Source organism: Protopterus annectens, chromosome 10.part0 (genome assembly GCF_019279795.1).
Source record: "Protopterus annectens isolate FY-2018-M chromosome 10.part0, PAN1.0, whole genome shotgun sequence".
NCBI classification, from domain to species: Eukaryota; Metazoa; Chordata; order Ceratodontiformes; family Protopteridae; genus Protopterus; species Protopterus annectens.
In genome coordinates, this window is record NC_056744.1 from 195,083,164 (window position 1) to 195,099,987 (window position 16,824).

At 39.9% G+C, this 16,824-nt stretch overlaps 1 protein-coding gene across 1 annotated transcript in view; it reads right to left on the reverse strand.

Moving 5' to 3' along the window:
• Positions 1-16,824, reverse strand: part of LOC122814116 (extracellular calcium-sensing receptor-like) — a 172,358-nt gene that overhangs the window by 58,144 nt on the left and 97,390 nt on the right. The gene's annotated exons all lie outside the window — the stretch shown is intronic.

Here is a 16,824-nt window from a genome sequence, read left to right on the forward strand (position 1 = left end):
ATTGTAATAAATGAAATAAAACTATTATATAAATCCTCAGATATGGGTGTTTTACTTTTGTGAAGATGTTCAGTTGCATGAATTGCATTTGCTGCATATATATATATACATACATATACAGTTGTTACTCTTTGTTTTGCCCTACATCACTTTCCATTGAGTAGTATTGCTTGCCTGAGCTCCAGATACACTTTACTTGTTATAGCATCTTACGTAATGATAGTATATTGTACTCATACTGGTTATAGATTATCTCATCAGATGAAACATTACAAAATCATGCATTGCCAGCTAGTTTAGATTAAGGAGTCACTTCATCGATCAGTCCACAGCCCTTTTTTTCCTCATTTTTGTACATGGAGTCAGGGTGTCACACCAGCAGCGACAGTCATCTAGAACTAATGTTCACACCATCAGGTGGCTAGCCCTGCCATGGTTGTTCTTCCATAGCATACATAATCTCTTTAATCCCTCTGCTCAAGTGCAAGGACTCCCCGTGGTTGACCGCGTGTTGTGCTACTCCATTTGCTTCTAGTGCTTCTTATCGGGTCCTACCCTCCCTGCTGAATTTTTCACTCAATTCCCTGAAAACATTAAGGAGGCCTATACTGTTGGCACCCAAGAAGCACCCCAGCAACCATCCAAGGGATTGTCAACTGGTTAGCTGCTAATGTGTTAACCTTTGCTCATTTGCTTCTAGTGCTTCTTATCGGGTCCTACCCTCCCTGCTGAATTTTTCACTCAATTCCCTGAAAACATTAAGGAGGCCTATACTGTTGGCACCCAAGAAGCACCCCAGCAACCATCCAAGGAATTGTCAACTGGTTAGCTGCTAATGTGTTAACCTTTGCTCATTTGCTTCTAGTGCTTCTTATCAGGTCCTACCCTCCCTGCTGAATTTTTCACTCAATTCCCTGAAAACATTAAGGAGGCCTATACTGTTGGCACCCAAGAAGCACCCCAGCAACCATCCAAGGGATTGTCAACTGGTTAGCTGCTAATGTGTTAACCTTTGCTCATTTGCTTCTAGTGCTTCTTATCGGGTCCTACCCTCCCTGCTGAATTTTTCACTCAATTCCCTGAAAACATTAAGGAGGCCTATACTGTTGGCACACAAGAAGCACCCCAGCAACCATCCAAGGGATTGTCAACTGGTTAGCTGCTAATGTGTTAACCTTTGCTCATTTGCTTCTAGTGCTTCTTATCGGGTCCTACCCTCCCTGCTGAATTTTTCACTCAATTCCCTGAAAACATTAAGGAGGCCTATACTGTTGGCACCAAGAAGCACCCCAGCAACCATCCAAGGGATTGTCAACTGGTTAGCTGCTAATGTGTTAACCTTTGCTCATTTGCTTCTAGTGCTTCTTATCGGGTCCTACCCTCCCTGCTGAATTTTTCACTCAATTCCCTGAAAACATTAAGGAGGCCTATACTGTTGGCACCCAAGAAGCACCCCAGCAACCATCCAAGGGATTGTCAACTGGTTAGCTGCTAATGTGTTAACCTTTGCTCATTTGCTTCTAGTGCTTCTTATCGGGTCCTACCCTCCCTGCTGAATTTTTCACTCAATTCCCTGAAAACATTAAGGAGACCTATACTGTTGGCACCCAAGAAGCACCCCAGCAACCATCCAAGGGATTGTCAACTGGTTAGCTGCTAATGTGTTAACCTTTCCTCATTTGCTTCTAGTGCTTCTTATCGGATCCTACCCTCCCTGCTGAATTTTTCACTCAATTCCCTGAAAACATTAAGGAGGCCTATACTGTTGGCACCCAAGAAGCACCCCAGCAACCATCCAAGGGATTGTCAACTGGTTAGCTGCTAATGTGTTAACCTTTGCTGTATGTCCACTTTTTTTTGCTATTTTTAGCCTAATAGTTTCCTAAGGTGAGCAGCACACTCGCGGACCCATCCTTGGTTGTCCTCCCCACCCATATATACTAGCATTTTCTACAGTTTCCCCTCTCCCTCTATCTCTAATCAAACTGTTATACTCCTTATAGCCCCTGCTTGTCTACCATCCCCGAGGTTTCCTACCCTAAATAACAGTACATCTACTGCCTTCTCTATCCTTGGTTATCCTTCTTTTCTCCACTTATGCTCTCAGGCTATTGTGATTAGCTCTTCTATTTCCCCCTCTCACCTTTTGTCTTACCCCTTGTGACTTTATCTGGTCCCTATCTTTCTTCCTGTATAACTACTTCTCCCAGCGACTCCATTCTTACAGCTTGTTGTTGCTTAACTCCAAGCTCCTAGCGTTGTTCTTTTTTCTTACCTGTACCCCCTTAACTCTAATGTGAAGCCTATTTCTTTTTTTCTTTTCCCTGCTACAAAAGTTACTTCCTATCTCACTTTTTTCTCTCTCCTTACTCTTACATTCTCATTATACTCTCTCTTTACAAACTAAGTGGTGACTCAATTCCTCAGCTGGACTGATTGCCTACGCTCTCTCTCCCCTCTGACTGTTTCTGAGGCTACTTTTACTTCAACTCTTACCCACTCTCTCTCTCCTCTGTCTACTACCTAGGCTACTTTTACTTTTACCCACTCTCTCTCTCCTCTGTTTACTACCTAGAATACTTTTTCTTTCACCCACCCCTTTTTTTCTATCCTAATCATTCATTGGGATCTTCCTGCCCCCCCCTTTTATCCCGCCAACCTCTATATATAGAAGCCTCCCCTCCTAGGCGCCATCTTTAATCCCTCTGCTCAAGTGCAAGGACTCCCCGTGGTTGACCGCGTGTTGTGCTACTCGTAAGTTGTATATTTCGACTCTGTACTACCTGTGTTTCACATGATAAACATGTTACTTGATTCTGTTGTAAACTAGCTGCTGGTAAACACTTTGTTATCCATATTTTAACTGTATGTTTGTTTTTCTGATCAGCGACTAAGTCAGGACCTTAGCGTTTTAATACAATCCAGCTACAGACATACTTATTGTTATTACGCAGTGTGTTTGCTGGTAATCACCTTGCGCATCCACATTTTAACTGTGTGATTGTTTTTCTTATCAGCTTCTAGGTCAGGACCTTAGCGTTTTGTTATAATCCAGCTAGGGACACACTTAGTGTTACTACGCAGTGTGTTTGTTATGTAGCTCTATCTACTTGCCTCTTTTACACCAGATTAGCCGATGCTTGTTGCTGTAAGGTTTGATTATCAGAAAGCTTTAGTTTCTGATATACTTGATCCCTGATAGTTAGTAGCATTTAACTCAGCTTTATCGCTTTACTGTGGCAGAGTACATCCGCTGATAGTTGCACTGTGCTTTCTGTGTTATCCGCTGATAGTCGCACTGTGCTTTCTTATCAGAAACGTTGTGGTTTCTGTTTTACTTATCTCATGGGTTACTACTAAATGAAACGTCGGCACCTCAGCCTACTCGAATACTGCATTCAGAGTTTAACTGCTGATAGTTGCACTGTGGTTTCTTATTGGAAATGCTCGTTTTTACTATTCTTAAGCTTAGTCTAATGTTTGTATCTCAGCCCACTCATATTATTGTAGCGGAATACACCCGCGGTTAGTAGCATTGTGGTCTCTTATCAGAAACGCTTTTGTTTCTGTTTTACTTGTCCCCTAGGCTACATTTTAGAGTAGTTATTAGCAAATAAGGTACTTCCAGGGGTGGTTTAACTTAAGAACTAGTGTTCTTTTAATTTCTTTATTATTCTCCGAGGCTTGGATGTTTAGTGCTGCTCGCTTTACTTGTGCTTTACTAAGGTGCGTCATTAAAGAAAGCTGTGTAACCTTGTTAAATTAAAGAGATACTATGCATATTCTATTAATCATTGTTTTAGCGCACTGTAAGCACTAGTATCCTGAATTCACCCTTGCCCACTACAGTATGCTGAAGTGCTCTTGTTTAAAGGTAACTTATTTACTCATTACTTAAGGAGCGGTGTCTACATTTAGAGCATGCCTATCATTACTTTTGTATAGAGTAACTCTTAAAATAGTATTGCTCATATGTTAATAATCACTACATTAGCAATTCACCTGTTTTTAGTTTATTAACAAGCCAGGGGTGAATGAATGTTTGAAGTATCAGTTATCTAGTTGTACCCTGGGCCTCCAAACCGGAGTTCCTGCTATATTTGGATCTATTACGTTATAACGTAGCATACCACTGCTGTATATGAGTGATATATTCTGTAACACCTGCTTTTACGTATTTTTGAAATGTTTATTTTAACTGTTCTATATACATCTATCTGTTATATTCTGTAAACACTTGATATCATGCATTTTTTTTTTTAAATGTTTAATTTAACTGTACTGTATAGAAGCTACGTTGTTCTCTTCCATGCTCTACACCCTGTGTTTTATATTTTGCTTCTTTTTTTCTCCTAACCCATCTCTCTTTATGTCTCCTTTCAGCATTTGCTTCTAGTGCTTCTTATCGGGTCCTACCCTCCCTGCTGAATTTTTCACTCAATTCCCTGAAAACATTAAGGAGGCCTATACTGTTGGCACCCAAGAAGCACCCCAGCAACCATCCAAGGGATTGTCAACTGGTTAGCTGCTAATGTGTTAACCTTTGCTGTATGTCCACTTTTTTTGCTATTTTTAGCCTAATAGTTTCCTAAGGTGAGCAGCACACTCAAGGACCCATCCTTGGTTGTCCTCCCCACCCATATATACTAGCATTTTCTACAGTTTCCTCTCCCTCTATCTCTAATCAAACTGTTATACTCCTTATAGCCCCTGCTTGTCTACCATCCACGAGGTTTCCTACCCTAAATAACAGTACATCTACTGCCTTCTCTATCCTTGGTTATCCTTCTTTTCTCCACTTATGCTCTCAGGCTATTGTGATTAGCTCTTCTATTTCCCCTCTCACCTTTTGTCTTACCCCTTGTGACTTTATCTGGTCCCTATCTTTCTTCCTGTATAACTACTTCTCCCAGCGACTCCATTCTTACAGCTTGTTGTTGCTTAACTCCAAGCTCCTAGCGTTGTTCTTTTTTCTTACCTGTACCCCCTTAACTCTAATGTGAAGCCTATTTCTCTTTTTTTCTTTTCCCTGCTACAAAAGTTACTTCCTATCTCACTTTTTTCTCTCTCCTTACTCTTACATTCTCATTATACTCTCTCTTTACAAACTAAGTGGTGACTCAATTCCTCAGCTGGACTGATTGCCTACGGTCTCTCTCCCCTCTGACTGTTTCTGAGGCTACTTTTACTTCAACTCTTACCCACTCTCTCTCTCCTCTGTCTACTACCTAGGCTACTTTTACTTTTACCCACTCTCTCTCTCCTCTGTTTACTACCTAGAATACTTTTTCTTTCACCCACCCCTTTTTTTCTCTCCTAATCATTCATTGGGATCTTCCTGCCCCCCCCCCCTTTTATCCCGCCAACCTCTATATATAGAAGCCTCCCCTTCTAGGCGCCATCTTTAATCCCTCTGCTCAAGTGCAAGGACTCCCCGTGGTTGACCGCCTGTTGTGCTACTCGTAAGTTGTATATTTCGACTCTGTACTACCTGTGTTTCACAGGATAAACATGTTACTTGATTCTGTTGTAAACTAGCTGCTGGTAAACACTTTGTTATCCATATTTTAACTGTATGTTTGTTTTCTGATCAGCGACTAAGTCAGGATCGTAGCGTTTTAATACAATCCAGCTACAGACATAATTATTGTTATTACGCAGTGTGTTTGCTGGTAATCACCTTGCGCATCCACATTTTAACTGTGCGATTGATTTTCTTATCAGCTTCTAAGTCAGGACCTTAGCGTTTTGTTATAATCCAGCTAGGGACACACTTAGTGTTACTACGCAGTGTGTTTGTTATGTAGCTCTATCTACTTGCCTCTTTTACACCAGATTAGCCGATGCTTGTTGCTTTAAGGTTTGATTATCAGAAAGCTTTAGTTCCTGATATACTTGATCCCTGATAGTTAGTAGCATTTAACTCAGCTTTATCGCTTTACTGTGGCAGAGTACATCCGCTGATAGTTGCACTGTGCTTTCTGTGTTATCCGCTGATAGTCGCACTGTGCTTTCTTATCAGAAACGTTGTGGTTTCTGTTTTACTTATCTCATGGGTTACTACTAAATGAAACGTCGGCACCTCAGCCTACTCGAATACTGCATTCAGAGTTTAACTGCTGATAGTTGCACTGTGGTTTCTTATTGGAAACGCTCGTTTTTACTATTCTTAAGCTTAGTCTAATGTTTGTATCTCAGCCCACTCATATTATTGTAGCGGAATACACCCGCGGTTAGTAGCATTGTGGTTTCTTATCAGAAACGCTTTTGTTTCGGTTTTACTTGTCCCCTAGGCTACATTTTAGAGTAGTTATTAGCAAATAAGGTACTTCCAGGGGTGGTTTAACTTAAGAACTAGTGTTCTTTTAATTTCTTTATTATTCTCCGAGGCTTGGATGTTTAGTGCTGCTCGCTTTACTTGTGCTTTACTAAGGTGCGTCATTAAAGAAAGCTGTGTAACCTTGTTAAATTAAAGAGATACTATGCATATTCTATTAATCATTGTTTTAGCGCACTGTAAGCACTAGTATCCTGAATTCACCCTTGCCCACTACAGTATGCTGAAGTGCTCTTGTTTAAAGGTAACTTATTTACTCATTACTTAAGGAGCGGTGTCTACATTTAGAGCATGGCTATCATTACTTTTGTATAGAGTAACTCTTAAAATAGTATTGCTCATATGTTAATAATCACTACATTAGCAATTCACCTGTTTTTAGTTTATTAACAAGCCAGGGGTGAATGAATGTTTGAAGTATCAGTTATCTAGTTGTACCCTGGGCCTCCAAACCGGAGTTCCTGCTATATTTGGATCTATTACGTTATAACGTAGCATACCACTGCTGTATATGAGTGATATATTCTGTAACACCTGCTTTTACGTATTTTTGAAATGTTTATTTTAACTGTTCTATATACATCTATCTGTTATATTCTGTAAACACTTGATAGCATGCATTTTTTTTTTTAAATGTTTAATTTAACTGTACTGTATAGAAGCTACGTTGTTCTCTTCCATGCTCTACACCCTGTGTTTTATATTTTGCTTCTTTTTTTCTCCTAACCCATCTCTCTTTATGTCTCCTTTCAGCATTTGCTTCTAGTGCTTCTTATCGGGTCCTACCCTCCCTGCTGAATTTTTCACTCAATTCCCTGAAAACATTAAGGAGGCCTATACTGTTGGCACCCAAGAAGCACCCCAGCAACCATCCAAGGGATTGTCAACTGGTTAGATGCTAATGTGTTAACCTTTGCTGTATGTCCACTTTTTTTGCTATTTTTAGCCTAATAGTTTCCTAAGGTGAGCAGCACACTCGCGGACCCATCCTTGGTTGTCCTCCCCACCCATATATACTAGCATTTTCTACAGTTTCCCTCTCCCTCTATCTCTAATCAAACTGTTATACTCCTTATAGCCCCTGCTTGTCTACCATCCCCGAGGTTTCCTACCCTAAAAAACAGTACATCTACTGCCTTCTCTATCCTTGGTTATCCTTCTTTTCTCCACTTATGCTCTCAGGCTATTGTGATTAGCTCTTCTATTTCCCCCTCTCACCTTTTGTCTTACCCCTTGTGACTTTATCTGGTCCCTATCTTTCTTCCTGTATAACTACTTCTCCCAGCGACTCCATTCTTACAGCTTGTTGTTGCTTAACTCCAAGCTCCTAGCGTTGTTCTTTTTTCTTACCTGTACCCCCTTAACTCTAATGTGAAGCCTATTTCTCTTTTGTTCTTTTCCCTGCTACAAAAGTTACTTCCTATCTCACTTTTTTCTCTCTCCTTACTCTTACATTCTCATTATACTCTCTCTTTACAAACTAAGTGGTGACTCAATTCCTCAGCTGGACTGATTGCCTACTCTCTCTCTCCCCTCTGACTGTTTCTGAGGCTACTTTTACTTCAACTCTTACCCACTCTCTCTCTCCTCTGTCTACTACCTAGGCTACTTTTACTTTTACCCACTCTCTCTCTCCTCTGTTTACTACCTAGAATACTTTTTCTTTCACCCACCCCTTTTTTTCTATCCTAATCATTCATTGGGATCTTCCTGGCCCCCCCCCTTTTATCCCGCCAACCTCTATATATAGAAGCCTCCCCTCCTAGGCGCCATCTTTAATCCCTCTGCTCAAGTGCAAGGACTCCCCGTGGTTGACCGCGTGTTGTGCTACTCGTAAGTTGTATATTTCGACTCTGTACTACCTGTGTTTCACAGGATAAACATGTTACTTGATTCTGTTGTAAACTAGCTGCTGGTAAACACTTTGTTATCCATATTTTAACTGTATGTTTGTTTTCTGATCAGCGACTAAGTCAGGATCGTAGCGTTTTAATACAATCCAGCTACAGACATAATTATTGTTATTACGCAGTGTGTTTGCTGGTAATCACCTTGCGCATCCACATTTTAACTGTGCGATTGATTTTCTTATCAGCTTCTAAGTCAGGACCTTAGCGTTTTGTTATAATCCAGCTAGGGACACACTTAGTGTTACTACGCAGTGTGTTTGTTATGTAGCTCTATCTACTTGCCTCTTTTACACCAGATTAGCCGATGCTTGTTGCTTTAAGGTTTGATTATCAGAAAGCTTTAGTTCCTGATATACTTGATCCCTGATAGTTAGTAGCATTTAACTCAGCTTTATCGCTTTACTGTGGCAGAGTACATCCGCTGATAGTTGCGTTGCACTGTGCTTTCTGTGTTATCCGCTGATAGTCGCACTGTGCTTTCTTATCAGAAACGTTGTGGTTTCTGTTTTACTTATCTCATGGGTTACTACTAAATGAAACGTCGGCACCTCAGCCTACTCGAATACTGCATTCAGAGTTTAACTGCTGATAGTTGCACTGTGGTTTCTTATTGGAAACGCTCGTTTTTACTATTCTTAAGCTTAGTCTAATGTTTGTATCTCAGCCCACTCATATTATTGTAGCGGAATACACCCGCGGTTAGTAGCATTGTGGTTTCTTATCAGAAACGCTTTTGTTTCGGTTTTACTTGTCCCCTAGGCTACATTTTAGAGTAGTTATTAGCAAATAAGGTACTTCCAGGGGTGGTTTAACTTAAGAACTAGTGTTCTTTTAATTTCTTTATTATTCTCCGAGGCTTGGATGTTTAGTGCTGCTCGCTTTACTTGTGCTTTACTAAGGTGTCATTAAAGAAAGCTGTGTAACCTTGTTAAATTAAAGAGATACTATGCATATTCTATTAATCATTGTTTTAGCGCACTGTAAGCACTAGTATCCTGAATTCACCCTTGCCCACTACAGTATGCTGAAGTGCTCTTGTTTAAAGGTAAATTATTTACTCATTACTTAAGGAGCAGTGTCTACATTTAGAGCATGGCTATCATTACTTTTGTATAGAGTAACTCTTAAAATAGTATTGCTCATATGTTAATAATCACTACATTAGCAATTCACCTGTTTTTAGTTTATTAACAAGCCAGGGGTGAATGAATGTTTGAAGTATCAGTTATCTAGTTGTACCCTGGGCCTCCAAACCGGAGTTCCTGCTATATTTGGATCTATTACGTTATAACGTAGCATACCACTGCTGTATATGAGTGATATATTCTGTAACACCTGCTTTTACGTATTTTTGAAATGTTTATTTTAACTGTTCTATATACATCTATCTGTTATATTCTGTAAACACTTGATAGCATGCATTTTTTTTTTTAAATGTTTAATTTAACTGTACTGTATAGAAGCTACGTTGTTCTCTTCCATGCTCTACACCCTGTGTTTTATATTTTGCTTCTTTTTTCTCCTAACCCATCTCTCTTTATGTCTCCTTTCAGCATTTGCTTCTAGTGCTTCTTATCGGGTCCTACCCTCCCTGCTGAATTTTTCACTCAATTCCCTGAAAACATTAAGGAGGCCTATACTGTTGGCACCCAAGAAGCACCCCAGCAACCATCCAAGGGATTGTCAACTGGTTAGCTGCTAATGTGTTAACCTTTGCTGTATGTCCACTTTTTTTTTTTGCTATTTTTAGCCTAATAGTTTCCTAAGGTGAGCAGCACACTCGCGGACCCATCCTTGGTTGTCCTCCCCACCCATATATACTAGCATTTTCTACAGTTTCCCTCTCCCTCTATCTCTAATCAAACTGTTATACTCCTTATAGCCCCTGCTTGTCTACCATCCCCGAGGTTTCCTACCCTAAATAACAGTACATCTACTGCCTTCTCTATCCTTGGTTATCCTTCTTTTCTCCACTTATGCTCTCAGGCTATTGTGATTAGCTCTTCTATTTCCCCCTCTCACCTTTTGTCTTACCCCTTGTGACTTTATCTGGTCCCTATCTTTCTTCCTGTATAACTACTTCTCCCAGCGACTCCATTCTTACAGCTTGTTGTTGCTTAACTCCAAGCTCCTAGCGTTGTTCTTTTTTTCTTACCTGTACCCCCTTAACTCTAATGTGAAGCCTATTTCTCTTTTGTTCTTTTCCCTGCTACAAAAGTTACTTCCTATCTCACTTTTTTCTCTCTCCTTACTCTTACATTCTCATTTTACTCTCTCTTTACAAACTAAGTGGTGTCTCAATTCCTCAGCTGGACTGATTGCCTACGCTCTCTCTCCCCTCTGACTGTTTCTGAGGCTACTTTTACTTCAACTCTTACTCACTCTCTCTCTCTCCTCTGTCTAATACCTAGGCTACTTTTACTTTTACCCACTCTCTCTCTCCTCTGTTTACTACCTAGACTACTTTTTCTTTCACCCACCCTTTTTTTTCTATCCTAATCATTCATTGGGATCTTCCTAGCCCCCCCCCCCTTTATCCCGCCAACCTCTATATATAGAAGCCTCCCCTCCTAGGCGCCATCTTTAATCCCTCTGCTCAAGTGCAAGGACTCCCCGTGGTTGACCGCGTGTTGTGCTACTCGTAAGTTGTATATTTCGACTCTGTACTACCTGTGTTTCACAGGATAATCATGTTACTTGATTCTGTTGTAAACTAGCTGCTGGTAAACACTTTGTTATCCATATTTTAACTGTATGTTTGTTTTCTGATCAGCGACTAAGTCAGGATCGTAGCGTTTTAATACAATCCAGCTACAGACATAATTATTGTTATTACGCAGTGTGTTTGCTGGTAATCACCTTGCATCCACATTTTAACTGTGCGATTGATTTTCTTATCAGCTTCTAAGTCAGGACCTTAGCGTTTTGTTATAATCCAGCTAGGGACACACTTAGTGTTACTACGCAGTGTGTTTGTTATGTAGCTCTATCTACTTGCCTCTTTTACACCAGATTAGCCGATGCTTGTTGCTTTAAGGTTTGATTATCAGAAAGCTTTAGTTCCTGATATACTTGATCCCTGATAGTTAGTAGCATTTAACTCAGCTTTATCGCTTTACTGTGGCAGAGTACATCCGCTGATAGTTGCACTGTGCTTTCTGTGTTATCCGCTGATAGTCGCACTGTGCTTTCTTATCAGAAACGTTGTGGTTTCTGTTTTACTTATCTCATGGGTTACTACTAAATGAAACGTCGGCACCTCAGCCTACTCGAATACTGCATTCAGAGTTTAACTGCTGATAGTTGCACTGTGGTTTCTTATTGGAAACGCTCGTTTTTACTATTCTTAAGCTTAGTCTAATGTTTGTATCTCAGCCCACTCATATTATTGTAGCGGAATACACCCACGGTTAGTAGCATTGTGGTTTCTTATCAGAAACGCTTTTGTTTCTGTTTTACTTGTCCCCTAGGCTACATTTTAGAGTAGTTATTAGCAAATAAGGTACTTCCAGGGGTGGTTTAACTTAAGAACTAGTGTTCTTCTAATTTCTTTATTATTCTCCGAGGCTTGGATGTTTAGTGCTGCTCGCTTTACTTGTGCTTTACTAAGGTGCGTCATTAAAGAAAGCTGTGTAACCTTGTTAAATTAAAGAGATACTATGCATATTCTATTAATCATTGTTTTAGCGCACTGTAAGCACTAGTATCCTGAATTCACCCTTGCCCACTACAGTATGCTGAAGTGCTCTTGTTTAAAGGTAACTTATTTACTCATTACTTAAGGAGCGGTGTCTACATTTAGAGCATGGCTATCATTACTTTTGTATAGAGTAACTCTTAAAATAGTATTGCTCATATGTTAATAATCACTACATTAGCAATTCACCTGTTTTTAGTTTATTAACAAGCCAGGGGTGAATGAATGTTTGAAGTATCAGTTATCTAGTTGTACCCTGGGCCTCCAAACCGGAGTTCCTGCTATATTTGGATCTATTACGTTATAACGTAGCATACCACTGCTGTATATGAGTGATATATTCTGTAACACCTGCTTTTACGTATTTTTGAAATGTTTATTTTAACTGTTCTATATACATCTATCTGTTATATTCTGTAAACACTTGATATCATGCATTTTTTTTTTTAAATGTTTAATTTAACTGTACTGTATAGAAGCTAGGTTGTTCTCTTCCATGCTCTACACCCTGTGTTTTATATTTTGCTTCTTTTTTTCTCCTAACCCATCTCTCTTTATGTCTCCTTTCAGCATTTGCTTCTAGTGCTTCTTATCGGGTCCTACCCTCCCTGCTGAATTTTTCACTCAATTCCCTGAAAACATTAAGGAGGCCTATACTGTTGGCACCCAAGAAGCACCCCAGCAACCATCCAAGGGATTGTCAACTGGTTAGCTGCTAATGTGTTAACCTTTGCTGTATGTCCACTTTTTTTTTTTTGCTATTTTTAGCCTAATAGTTTCCTAAGGTGAGCAGCACACTCGCGGACCCATCCTTGGTTGTCCTCCCCACCCATATATACTAGCATTTTCTACAGTTTCCCTCTCCCTCTATCTCTAATCAAACTGTTATACTCCTTATAGCCCCTGCTTGTCTACCATCCCCGAGGTTTCCTACCCTAAATAACAGTACATCTACTGCCTTCTCTATCCTTGGTTATCCTTCTTTTCTCCACTTATGCTCTCAGGCTATTGTGATTAGCTCTTCTATTTCCCCCTCTCACCTTTTGTCTTACCCCTTGTGACTTTATCTGGTCCCTATCTTTCTTCCTGTATAACTACTTCTCCCAGCGACTCCATTCTTACAGCTTGTTGTTGCTTAACTCCAAGCTCCTAGCGTTGTTCTTTTTTTCTTACCTGTACCCCCTTAACTCTAATGTGAAGCCTATTTCTCTTTTGTTCTTTTCCCTGCTACAAAAGTTACTTCCTATCTCACTTTTTTCTCTCTCCTTACTCTTACATTCTCATTATACTCTCTCTTTACAAACTAAGTGGTGACTCAATTCCTCAGCTGGACTGATTGCCTACGCTCTCTCTCCCCTCTGACTGTTTCTGCCCCGCTTCGCTCCCCTCCCTACCCCCTTATCCCACCCACCCCACGCACCTCTACCCTTATACCTCACAGTCCACACCCCCTTCTTAACGCACCTATCAGGTACTACCACCTCATTTGTAACTCTTCCCTCATAATTCTTTCCAATTCCCTCCCCACACTTCTTATCTCCCATCCCTCTTATACTCAAACCTATCCAGTTACTCTTACCTCCTAGCCTCCTCCTCCTATAAGATATATCTACTCCACCCTTTACCACTTTAATCTCTTCCCCTCCACCTCTTCACTATGTCTCTAACCACTACTACTTCTACTTCCAAAACCCCTTTAGCAAAAAATATCTTAACTAAACTAGTAGCCCTGATAACTGTTTCTCTATTATTCACACTTCCTTACCTCTTGACTTGCTATGAAATAAAACTTAACTACCACCTTACAACCATTTCAAAGCAAACTGCATCTGAACTCATATCCCTAAACTATAACCACTCTAACATTACGTCTACCTCCTCCTACCTTCTAGCCAAATATCATAGACTATCCCACACCAAATGTAATAATCTCATGTCTAGGAAACTAAAGGACAAACTTAACCTAACAATTAAACTACACTCAGTACACAAGCCCACTATCCTGACAGATGGTGATATACACCCAAACCCTGGTCCTTTGAACATCCCTACCAAAGAAACCACAATAATTTCTAACTCACCCCTTCCACTACCAATCTCTAACTCTAACACTTTACTTTTAGGACACCTTAATATTCAAAGTGTCAACAACAAAATTACTCAACTTCACTCTCTTTTGCAATGTCACTCTTTTGACATCCTCTGTTTAACAGAAACCTGGTTAAAACCCTACACTAAAGATACTGAAATCATTCCCCCAGGCTATAACATCCTTCGATTAGACCGCAATACTCGTAAGGGCGGAGGAGTAGCTCTCATTTTTAAAACTGGACTTAATATTTCCACAATACCCTATAACCCTCCTGAAAACACCAACACTGAACTCCTCATAACTAAGCTACAACTTAACCCTAATAAAGCCATCTACATTATCTGTACATACCTTCCACCTGGTAATAACTCCACAAATATAGAAAGTATTCTTAGTTGGGCTTCAACCAATCACCCACAAGAAACTATAATACTTGGAGACTTTAACCTTGATTGGTTCTCAGTTAATTCTAACAACCCAGCCTCTCATATTAATCTCCATGGCTTTACCCAAACTATAAACACCACCACTAGAACTAATAAAACCAACAATAAAGAAAGTATACTTGATTGGATCCTGGTTAACAAACCCCAACTTAATTACCTAGCAGGAACCCTGCCTGATGATATCAGTGACCATAACTTAACCTATATCATTAGGCAAAAGAATATCACTACAAACACCCCTTCAGTCAGGACTGTGCGTAGTAATAAACATTTTAACCCCACTCTATTTAAAACTGAGCTAAAGGCATGTGACTGGAATCCACTAAAAACTCTTCCCTTAATGAAGCAGTTCAATACTTTAATACCAAATTCTTAACAATCTTAGATAGCCATGCTCCAAAACGGATTATCAGAATAAAAGCTAAACCAGCCCCCTGGCTATCAAAAGAAACAAGACAGAAAATATTACTTAGAAACAAACACTGGCTAAAATGGAGAACAAGTAAACTACCCTCAGATCATCAAACCTTTAGACACCTAAGAAACAATACCAAAAAAGCTATTCTTTCTGATAAAAAACATTACTATTGTAACCTCCAGCAATCTAATCAAAATAATCCCCAAAAATTCTGGGCAACATTAAACAAACTTCTTCACCCTGGACAAACTTCCACTCCCTCCCCCTTGGGATCAGACAAAATTTCTTCCCTTGAAACTGCCAACACTTTCAACTCCTTTTTTACTGATACTATCAACTCACTAGCCTCTCACCTTTCTTCTGATAACTCTAATGTTCCTCAACTTGCCTCCTCTAATCTTCCAAATTTTTCTATACAGCCCACCTCTACTACCTTCATCCTAAAATGTATCCAAAAGCTTAAACCATGTACCCCATCAGCTGACCAACTTCCATCTGAATTCCTTCAAAAAGCAGCCACTGAAATAGCCTATCCCATATCTATTCTTATAAATAGAACCATTAAAGAAGGAAACATCCCTGATATCTGGAAAATCTCACATATTATACCCTTACATAAGGGAGGAAACTCTACAGATTATTCTAATTATAGACCCATTGCCCTCCTGTCTCCACTAGCAAAAATCATGGAGAAATGTATTCACCACCAACTAATGAATCACTTAACTAAACATAACATACTATCTCATTGCCAACATGGTTTCAGACCTTTTCATAGTACTACCACTGCTCTCCTTTCCTTCACTGACTTCATTAACAAGAACCGTAACAATAATACCCTTTCCTCAGCACTTTTCATCGACCTATCAAAAGCTTTTGACATGGTCAATCACCCTCTCCTCCTAAAAATCCTAGAATCACTTGCTTTTGGACCAAATACTATCCAATGGTTTACCTCCTATCTTTCTAACAGGAAACAAGCTGTCCTCTGGGAAAGTAAACTCTCCTCTCTTCTCCCAATCTCACTCAGTGTACCACAAGGCTCAATTCTTGGACCCCTTCTTTTTTCCCTATTCATAAATGACTTACAAGTAGCTATTCCACAAGCTACGTGCATACAATATGCAGATGACTCCACACTCATTTGCTCTGCTAAAACTATCCCAGAGCTTCAAACTATTACTCAAAAGGTATTCCATACTGTTGAAACATGGTTCTTAAAACGCTGCCTACTTCTTAATGCCAAAAAAACAAAACTCCTCCTTTTCAAACCCACTACCAGATCCCCCTTTGGACTTCTCTATCTCTTCTATTAACAACACTCTCATATCACCTGACTCTACTACCAAACTGCTAGGTGTGACTATTGACAACAATCTTACCTTTGACTATCACATAAACAACACTATTAAAACAGTACATAGGAAACTGGGCTCCCTCTATAGAATTAAAACTTTCTTATCCCCTACAGCCAAAGCTACCTTGGCACACTCTCATCTCATTTCCACTCTTCTCTATGCCTCACCAATCTATACTAACCTGAAGAAATCTAGTCTTTCTAAATTGACCGCCACATACAATAGTATAGCGAGATTTGTTACTGGTAATCAATTTAGAACTCACCACTGTCTGAACCTACAACAACTTCACTGGCTTGAATTACAAAACATGTTGCTTCTCTCCCAACTTCCCATCATCCAAAGAACTTTTTATCAGCCAAACAACACTCCTTCATTTTCTAATCTCTTCACCCCTTATTCTAACCTGAACTCACTTCGCTCCTGCAGCAAACTCCTAGTTACTGCTACCAAATCCAATAACCTTGCAGGAGACTCCCTCTTCTCTAACTCCATTGGTAAACACTGGAACTTACTGCCCACTGAACTGACTTCTGTTTCATCTCCAGTCCTTTTTAAACAAAAAA